This window comes from Giraffa tippelskirchi, chromosome 5, assembly GCF_054371585.1.
Source record: "Giraffa tippelskirchi isolate mGirTip1 chromosome 5, T2T-mGirTip1v1.2.pri, whole genome shotgun sequence".
Classification (NCBI taxonomy): domain Eukaryota; kingdom Metazoa; phylum Chordata; class Mammalia; order Artiodactyla; family Giraffidae; genus Giraffa; species Giraffa tippelskirchi.
Window position 1 is genome coordinate 120,448,924 of NC_137279.1, and position 10,338 is coordinate 120,459,261.

A 10,338-nucleotide genomic window follows, 5' to 3' on the forward strand; every position below is an offset into this window, starting at 1 on the left:
CAATTTCAGTTCTGGGTCTTTATCTGAAGAAAACAAAGTGAAAATATTAAGTAAAAAAGATATATGTACCTCCATGTTCACTACAGCATTATTTATAATAGGCAAGATAAGATAATAATCTAAGTTTCCATCAATGGATAAATGGATAAAGAAAATGTGGGATAAAATGTGTACACACACAGAGACAATAGAATATAATTCAGCTATTAAAGGAAGGCAATTCTGCCATTTGTGACAACATAAATGGACCTTGAGCGTATTATGTATGCTAAGTGAAATAAGCTATCAAAGAGAAATTCCATTTGATATCATTTACATGTAGACCAAGCCAAACCAACCAAACAAATTAAAAAAACCAAGCTCATAGATGCAGAGAGCAGATGATTAGTGGTTGCCAGAGGCAGTGGGTAGCAGTGGGCAAAATTGGTGAAGAGGGTCCAAAGGTATAAATTTCCAATTACATAATAAATAAGTCATGGGGATATAATGTGCTGCATGGTGACTATATTGTCACATGGTGACTGTATTGCATATTTGAAAGTTGCTAAGACAGTAGATCATAAAAGTCCTCATCACAAGATTTAAAAAAATTGTAACAGTGTATGGTGATGGGTGTTAACTATACTTATTGTTGTGGTCATTTCATAATATATGCATTATATGCACAATATATGCATTCAATATATATCATCATACTGTACCCCTGAAACTAATACAATGTTTTCTGTCAATTATAACTCAACAAAAACAAAGGTTTTAAAAAAGAACAAATGCAACTGGCCAATAAACTTAAGAAAAAATGTTCAGTATAATTTTATACATATAAATATGCACATATATATATACAGAACATCTAGAGCTAGAATAAAACATCTTTGGAGCAACAAGATTCTCTAAAGACAAGTTTTTTTAGATTGCAGAGATGAATATCAATATTAACTTGCCCTTCCCATTTCAATCTTTGAGCGATCCATTGTAACACCTCCTCTGTCTCACACACACACATTCTTATGTGTGTACATATATGTATAGAGTAGAACAATTGATTTAAGAGAAACTAGGGTAAAGACAAAAAGGAGCCTGACCAAAACCCCTATGTAAACCAGAAATAAAGATTGCTATAATGAATGATTTGCTTTTTAAAAAATTGTGGTAAAATAGAGGAACTAATAGAGGAACTACAGTCCATGGAGTCACAAAGAGTTGGACATGACTTAGCGACTAAACATCGATGATACATAACATAAAATTTACCATTTTAAGATACACAGTTTAGGGGCAGTAAGTACATTCACATTAATTGTGCAACCATCACCATTATCTATCTCCAGAACTTTTTCATCATCCTGTATATACATACAGGATGATGTGTATATATACATATATATATGTATGTATAGGCTATTGTGAACAATGCTGCTAAGAACTAAGTGTACAAATATTGTTCTACTGCTTACTTCCAATTCTTTGGGATATATCTCTAAAATTGTAATTAATGAATCATGATAATTCTATGTTTAAGTTTTTGAGGAACCACTATATAGTTGTACCATATAGTTGTATTCCCACCAGCAATGCATAGGGTTTCAATTTCTCTACATTTTTGCCAACACCCATTATTTTCTACTCGTTTGTTTTCATAATAACTATCCTAATGGCTGTGAAGTGATATCTTATATATATGATTTTAATTTGTTTCACTAATGACTAGTGATGTTGAGCATATTTTCATGTGCTTATTGGCCATTTATGCATTATCTTTGTTTGTTATTGTTGTTCAGTTGCTGTCTTTGGGAAAATGTCTATTCAAGTCCTTTTCCCATTTTAAAATCGGCTTGTTTGTTGGTGGTGGTGGTGGTGGTTGTAGGAGTCGTAGAAGTCCTTTATGTATTCTGTATATTAATCCCTTATCAGATATATGATTTGCAAATACGCTCTCTCAGTCTGTGGGTTACCTTTTCAATCTTTGTGTATGTGTGTGTGTATATGACTATGCAGACTCTTTTGCGACCCCATGGACCGTAGCTCACCAGGAGCTCTCTGTCCATGGATTTTCCAGGCAAGAATACTGGAGTGGGTTGCCAGTTCCTCCTCCAGGGGATCTTCCAAACCCAAGGATCAAATCTGTGTCTCTAACGTATTGACAGGCAGGTTCTTTACTAGTAGCACCACCTGGAAAGTGTTGCTAATTTTTTATATTTTGATCTTTTGGCCATGAGGCATGTGGGATCCTAGCTCTCCAACCAGGGATCACACCCACACTCCTTGCACTGGAAGATGAAGTCATAACCACTGGACTTCCAGGGACATCCCCATGATAGTCTGCTTTATCCTCTACAGGCATACCACACAGGACATGAACCATGCTCCTTCTCACCACAGTACCAAAAACTGGGTTTCCAGCTTCTCTAGAAAAAGGAAGAGATCTAGTAAACCTGGACTCATGTTCTCATGTGTCCAGAGCCAAAACACTTGTTTTACTGCAGTGCTTCCAAACCTTTTAGGTAGAGGCTCAATTAAAAAATGGTAATATTTGAATAGTACACTGGAGTCAGCAGAAGAAGCTGCTTGAATGAGGCAATGAACTCAGGTTCATTAGTACCGCAAAGGCTGTTGTGATCAATATCTGGTCACATTGGTGACCCATTCTGGTGAGCTATGAACTGTTGAGATGTTTCTAAGCAAAAGAGTGAAAGTATCAGTGCTGCATTTAAAAAGATAACTATAGCAATAGTGTAGAGAGCAGGCAGGAGGCAATCAGATCAGTTAGAAGTTTTCCTAGATGAGTATAGGGAAATGGCTATAAAGGCTGGTCATATGGCACTGCTAAGGACAGAGAAGAGGGTATTCCAGAGACTTTTAAAGATAGAACCAAAAGACCTAGTGCTAGTGATAGCTTCAGACTTCCCTTAGAGCAGGAACTTAACGACAGAGGTAAAGTCTTATTGGTAAAAAAAAAAAAAAAATACCTGAAGCTCATGTTGTCTTAAAAACTCAAATGTAAACATGGTAAAAAAAATCAGTTAAGTCTTCTATTAACTTAGATGCTTCAGAAGATTTTAGCCCCATGAAAGGCAAATTGATAAGCAGTAGTATTGTTTAAAAATATTGTTCCAAGCTTATTAAATAGCCTGATAAATAGATTTTCATTTTAGATGTTTGATGTCTTATGTATCTTTATAAGCACTGGCTTATAAATATAAGGGTTATTTTCCCCCCTCCCTTCGTCATCACATTTTAGCCTTATCTGATCTAAAAGGGTGGGGTTCATGATCCACAGTAACCGCAAAGCCATCTGAGAGGCAGCAGTATGGTGTATGCAAGTCATTTGAGCATGCAGTAGAAAGTATAAGTAAGTAGGTTATGTCCAGTGCTCTTGTACTTGACACTGTGAACATTAACAATCTACTTAAAATACATTCACCAGCTTCTCCTGCGTTATAATTTTCACTTCACACCATGGAGGTGGCATAGGTGTGATTTTTTTTTTCTAAATGAAACTGTTGAGGGGATTTCCTACTTCTTTCCTTCTTCATTCTCTAAAACATAAGTTTAGAGATTTTTTTTTCTATAAAAAAAAGTACATGGGTACTTTGAATTTTACATCAATTTTTTTTTTTTTTTTCCGATTGAAATCAAAATATGGTCAGATTCCCTGAACTCTGGCAGTTAGGAACTCAGGAGACTTTCAAAGGAGAAGACTGCAGCTCAGGAAAGGAAGGACTGACCGCAAGGCTCTATTACCCTGCCCTTCAGGGTTATCTGTTGCAGGCAGCTGCTGTCAGTTTTGTGCATAATTCACTTGAAGACAACAATAAAAACACACTGAAGTCAGATGCACAACATGCCAACCAAGAGAATGAGTTTGATCTATTGCATGCCTCACTAGGAGTGAAAAAAAAAAGGCAGGAAAATAGAGTGGTTTCAGAGAGATTCCCACTCCGCTTCACTGCAGGAAGGAAGCCTGCGCCTCAGAGACCCAGAGGGAGAGCAGCACTGGATGGATACTCCCTGCAGAGTGCCGCCACACACAGAGAAGCAAACTTGCATAGATACACAGCACTTCCTCCTCTTGTGAAAGCTGCCAGGAAGAAGTGCTTCTATGCCAGGCCCACTGTGGATGGCCTACTGTGTGATTAAAGAATCAAAGAGAGAGTCCTCCAAACAGAAGAAAGTATGATGGTATGCTTCCCCCAACCAAGGTCAGTGTCCAGACCAGACATAATCATAGTCCCAGAAGCACATGTCCTGTCAGAGAAGGTCTGAAAATTCTATTGCCTTTAAAAGTCTAATATTGATCTAATTATCACCTTCACTCCCAGATTTTCCAAATTTGCCAATATTATGCTTTTTTGTTAAAGTATCCAAACTCAGTCCTGAAAAAATTTCACCAGGCCCCAGAATGGGATTGATTTCCATCGAAAACCCTTGGTGTTAATGATAAAATAAATTTCCCATACAGATTCTCTCAGAAGCAGTGAGATGTTAGATATACATTTTAAACAGGGAGTATATAACTAGTAATGTTACAAACTGTCAAGGTATCATATACAAATCATAATTTCATTACAATGGGAACTCAAGCTCAGCTTCTCCCTGATTTTCTGGCCTATTTATAGCATGATCTGAAAGCAGATCTGACATCATAACCAGAACTGTGGTGCTGGAGAAGACTCTTGTGAGTCCCTTGGACAGCAAGGAGATCAAACCAGTCAATCCTAAAGGAAATCAACCCTGATTATTCATTGGAAGGACTGATGCTAAAGCTGAAGCTTCAGTACTTTGATCACTTGATGTGAAGAGCTGATTCACTGGAAAAGACCTTGATGCTGGAAAAGATTGAAGGTAAGAGGAGAAGGGGACAGCAGAGGATGAGATGGTTGGATGCTATCACCAACTCAATAGACATGAGTTTGAGCAAACTCCAGGAGATAGTGAAGGATTGGGAAGCCTGGCATATGGCAGTCCATGGGGTTGCAAAGAGTTGGATACAACTTAGCAACTGAACAACAATAACAATATAAATAAAGATCTGATTTCTTTTTAAAGAGATAACATTTAATTTCTTTAAGTTGTACCTCTTTAAATTCATATTAGACCTTTATGTATTAAAATACTGAAGATAATATTATAAATGTACTTTTTATTATAAAAATAAGACATAGAATTATAGTATGTGACATGCAAATTTTTCCTGACTAATATATTTTTCCTGACTAATCAAGAATTATTTATTGTACATTTTACTCAGAAAATCGATATATTTTCCTTTTCTTTTGATATGGCAAATATAATCTTAAGATAATCTTGGTTAAAATTATCATGTATTGGGTAATTCAATAGTGTATAAGTGTGGAGGGAGTTAGGTTAGAGATGAGCAAAAATGGAATCTGAAATATTAATGTAGATTGAGATAACTCTGATATTTTGACTGCAAATAAACGCAAAACTTTCATTTCAGCTAATTATGTCAATCTTCTTTCTCATAAAGCTAAATTCATAGTTAAACACATAAACAGAAATATATATATTAAGCTTTGGTAGAAACTTTAAAAACTCGAATCATGTGTTTTTTACCAGTATATTTAGGAAATAAATTGTTCTGATTGAATGAGTTTTCTAGTTTAATGAGAAAATGAAAACTGTTTTGCTTTGATCTCTATAGTGGAAAGCTTAGCTTAAACAAACAAGTTTACTATTTTCCTTCAGCAAAAAGAATATGACAAGCACAAGCAAATGATTCAGGATCATTGAATGCTGAGGGTTTTATGTTTTCCCTTTATTAACTCACTTACTTGACAAATACTTACTGAACATCAACAATGTGCCAGGTACTGTTCTGGGCAAAAGTTCTATTTGAGGGTCTTTATATATACTCTAGAAGTATAAATAACAGGGTTCGATGTGCAGAGATTCCAACTTATTCCTTAGAATGTACTCTTACAATTTTGTATTAGCTTGTTTTTTGGTAACATGGTGACTTTGCCTAAAAGTTTACAATGTCTTTCTTCTGCATGCTCTTAAAATAAAGCCTACATAGTTGAAGTTCTGGTTCATCATACTTTTACTGCAGCACAAGATAATCTGTAAAGAAATCACTACAATGTCATGGGAACTGGCGATTGTTTACTTGTGTATGATGGTCAGAATTCCATTGTGGAACCAGCGGTCTTCACTGTCTACATGAAAAAGCCATCTTCAGATAGAAAGCACAGTCAGTGTGACATAGAAACAGTACAGCCTCAGGAGCCAGACAAACCTGGTCATTTGATGAGGAGGTGAGCGCCTCCCTTTAGCCTTAGTGTAGCACACTGAAAAATAAACCTAATGTTATTTTGAAGATTAGAGAAGATAATTCATTCAACAAATATTCATCACCTGATTTAGCCTGAGTGCCCTGGAGAATCACTATAGGGTCTTACAGAGAATGAATGAGCATAAGGTAAGATTGGAATGAGCGAAATCAGTTACGGATCTGTTATAATTTGGAAATAAGTGCAGCTTTCATTGAAGGAGAGGTGGTGAGGAGAAAGAGAATTAAATGGATTTGAGCCTTAATAAGAAATTAAGAAAGTGGTATCAACAGGAGAGGATGAGAAGCTGCATGTGGATGGTGAGAATGTAAGGTATAAACAAACATTTGGATCTCTTATTTGGGTATCTGAGCAGATGGTGGTGCCATTAACTGGGAGAGAGAATGTTGGAAAAGCAGCAGATTTTGTGGGAAAGATAACAAATTCTGTTCTAGACAGGTAGAGTCTTCTGAGACACCCATGGGACCCCCAAGTAGTAATTTACAATATGTGGTTAGAAATACAGGTCTGGAGATGATGCAGGGGAACACAATACAGGATAGAAGCTCAGTGATCAGTGGCTGCTACTGAACAGACCTCCCAGCTGGCAGTGAACATCTCTGCCTCCCTCACTGGTCTAGAAGCACCCATAGTTCAGGGACCATTAAGCATCTTACAGTATAGGCAATTCATCAACTGGAAAATTTTCACAACTACTAGTGCTACCTGAAGAACCTGTCTAGATTCTGTCTCAGCCTCTTAGCTGTGGAAAAGCAGTTCAAGAAGAGTCTTGCTATTGCTTCCCTTTTAGTGATCTATATATCAGTTTTCCACTGTGGCTTCTTAGAACTTTCTTTTTTTGAAAATTTATTTATTTATCTATTTGGTTGTGGTGGGTCTTGACTGCTGCACTCGGGCTATCTCTAGTTGCAGTGAGCAAGGGCTAATCTTCATTGTGGTGCATGGGCTTCTCACTGATGTGACTTCTCTTGTTGCAGAGCATGGGCTACTGGCTTAGTAGCTGTGATGCATGGGCTTAGTCGCTCCACAGCATGTGGATCTTCCTGGACCAGGGATTGAACCAGTGTCTCTTGCATTGCAAGGTGGATTCTTAACCACTGGACCACAAGAGAAGCCCAGAGCTTTGAACTTTTGAATCTATATTTCAAGATGTGCTTGAAGTATGTGTGTAAACTCTCTCATTTTGATTTTCCATACAGCTATTGAGTGTAATGGGCTTCCCTGGTGGCTCAGCTGGTAAAGAAAGCACCTGCAATGCAGGAGACCTGGGTTCAATCCGTGGGTTGGGAAGATCCCCTGAAGAAGGGAACGGCTACTCACTCCAGTATTCTGGCCTAGAGAATTCCATGGACTGTATAGTCCATGGGGTCACAAAGAGTCGGACACAACTGAGCAACGTTCACTATTGAGTATAACATGTTGAAGTCACATGATAGCTAGGGAGGAGCATTAAAACTAGAGAAAACACAAGCAGCTGTGAGTCAAAACATGCTCGGTGCATTGAAGACCCATGTGGAGTGATGTGACAGTGGTATGAGATGACCTGGGAATACAAGCAGGAGGCAGATCATGCAGGGAATGTGCAAAGATCCTGAGGTAAGAACGTCACTTGTTCTGAGAACCAGAATATCAGAAATTCATAAAGAGGTGAAGCTGTAGAAATATTTCAGCAGAAAGGTTTGGATCAGGAAGGGCTTTACAGCCACATGAGGAATCCAGACTTTATGCTGACGCCCACGTGAAACTACTGAAAGATTATTAGAAAGATCATTTTAGTTGTCATATGGAGAATGGACTGGATAAAGCAAGTGGTGGCAGCCAGGAAGGAGGCTGTTGTGAAATGCCAGGTGAGCTATAATGGTGGCTGATTTGATGCCAGGAAAGCACGGAAAGAAAAAAAAGTGGATACTCCAGTATCAGTATCTGGTGAATATCTGGATGTGGGGTATCAGGAAAGTAAGGCACTAAGCATGACTGTCACCCACCCAGGTTTCTCAGTGGGGGCAACAAATGGTGGCACCATTCTACGCTGTCCTATTTTCTTCTACAGAACTTTTCTCCACCTATGGCTGCCATGCTCTACCTTTCTCTGCAGTGGTGATCGTTAAAATACTTATCTGTCACTAGTTGGTTGATAATAGGTTCATATCAAAGAAAACGCAGTTCTGCTAGGCTGCTACTTCTTCCACTGATGCAAGAAGTTTTACCCTAATGAGTCAGTGACAACTTGAAGCCTGGAAGGAAGTGAGGAAACAGCAGCTGCTCCCAAACCCACAGGGATCAGCTCTGGACCTCCTCAATGATGATGGTCACCGCATTGTCTCCTTCTTAGGGAACTAGCACCAAGGGGACTAAACCTCATGCAATTTAAGTTCCCTACTGTTTCTGCCAAAGTATATAGAGTCACAATTTCTTTAAAGCAGCTATTAAAGTATTTTTCTTTCACCATTCAGCTGTAAAATCCTACAAGCTGAGTTGCCATATAGAAATACTGGTTCTCACCAATTCTATGATTTGATTATTTGAAACTCTAAGAATTTCTAATTCCGCAGACACTGACCACTACCCTGAGCCACATCTTTCTGTTTAACAGGTATTTTAAAAGCTATTGTGGCTTACCACAGCACCTTGAAGGGGGTTTTCTATTATTATACTGAAGCTTATCACCTGATATGTTCAGAACTACCTTTTTTAAAAAATGTAAAATAGTTTTAAATTCAGTCATCCTGAAGCTCTTGCTTTTAGTTTGTTGCTGATTCTGTTTCAGACAGGATGTATTTCATTTAAAAAGAAAAAGGCAGTTAAGAAATTTCCAGCTTATTTCTCTGAAACCATTTTAAGAAGTGATAAAGATTCATCGCTTTTTTCTAAGAACGCAGGATAGTTTTTAGGAAATGCTATAAAGAAAATGTGCATAATTTTAAGAAAATACAATATTTTAGACTATTCACTAATAATTGATGGTATTTGATAACTTTTGGTCACCAAAAGGAAAGAAAGCACTAAGGGGGTACTTCATATGAGCCAAGAGGTAGAAACAAGTTACTAAATTAGGCAAATCTTCCTTGCACAAAAGCATTTTAAGGAATACAAAATAAATGTTTTTAAGGAGACAGTCTAGTTGGAAACAGCCTTTTGTTTGTTTATTCAGTTGTGGGAGAAATACCATGAAAAACTCATTTACATTCAGTGTGCTGTGTATTTTATTTATTGATTGATATCTAGGAAGGATGATGTTAGTGATGTTGAAACAAGAAAAACAAAGTTTTTCTTCTGTGCATCTCATGCCTCCCATTTTAAATAGTTTCCATGATGGAAATACTACACGTTCTGTATTCCCATTTCTCTGATAGACTCAGTCAATATGTAATAGGTGAGCCTTGCCATGATTAATGCTTTTAGTACTTTAAGCATTTTCTCTACATGATAGTACTTTGACTGTTTGGTGAGTTTTTTTTTTTTCATTTTGAGAACATAAAGCAAAACTCTGATGTATTGATACTTCCACTGACAGCAAATATTTTGCTTTCAAAATCTTTTTACTTTTTCTCTCTTCTGAGTTACATTGGAATAGAAAATTTTTATAGTTGCTAAAGTAACACAGTTATTTTAAACATCAAAAAATCAATCTCTTTATTTGGCAAAGAAATATTTCTAAGCATGCAATAACTAGGACTCAGTTTAAATATATTATGTTATTTGTATCTTCTATGTCACTTGGTTTTGTCTCCAGAGGATTTGACATTAGAAAATTCCATGAGCCCTTAAAGTATCTTATAAAGAAATAACTGATAATCAAGATGATTTCCTCCATTTCAGCTTTTATCATTAGCGTATGTTAAAGTGGGCTTCCCTGGTGGCTCAGCAGTAAAGAATCTGCCTACCAATGCAGGAGACACAGGAGTTCAGTTCCTGGGTTGGGAAGATGCCCTGGGGAAAGGAATGGCAATTGATTTCACTATTCTTTCCAGGAAAATCCCATGGACAGAGGAGTCTGGAGGGCTACAGTTCATGGGGTCACAAA

The 10,338-nt window shown here is 37.3% G+C and overlaps 1 protein-coding gene and 1 long non-coding RNA gene across 14 annotated transcripts in view; one reads left to right on the forward strand and one right to left on the reverse strand.

Moving 5' to 3' along the window:
• The window catches only part of LOC145507181 (uncharacterized), a 349,446-nt gene that overhangs the window by 153,564 nt on the left and 185,544 nt on the right, over window positions 1-10,338 (forward strand). The gene's annotated exons all lie outside the window — the stretch shown is intronic.
• LOC145507178 (uncharacterized) overlaps window positions 1-10,338 on the reverse strand; it is a 127,902-nt gene that overhangs the window by 25,813 nt on the left and 91,751 nt on the right. The gene's annotated exons all lie outside the window — the stretch shown is intronic.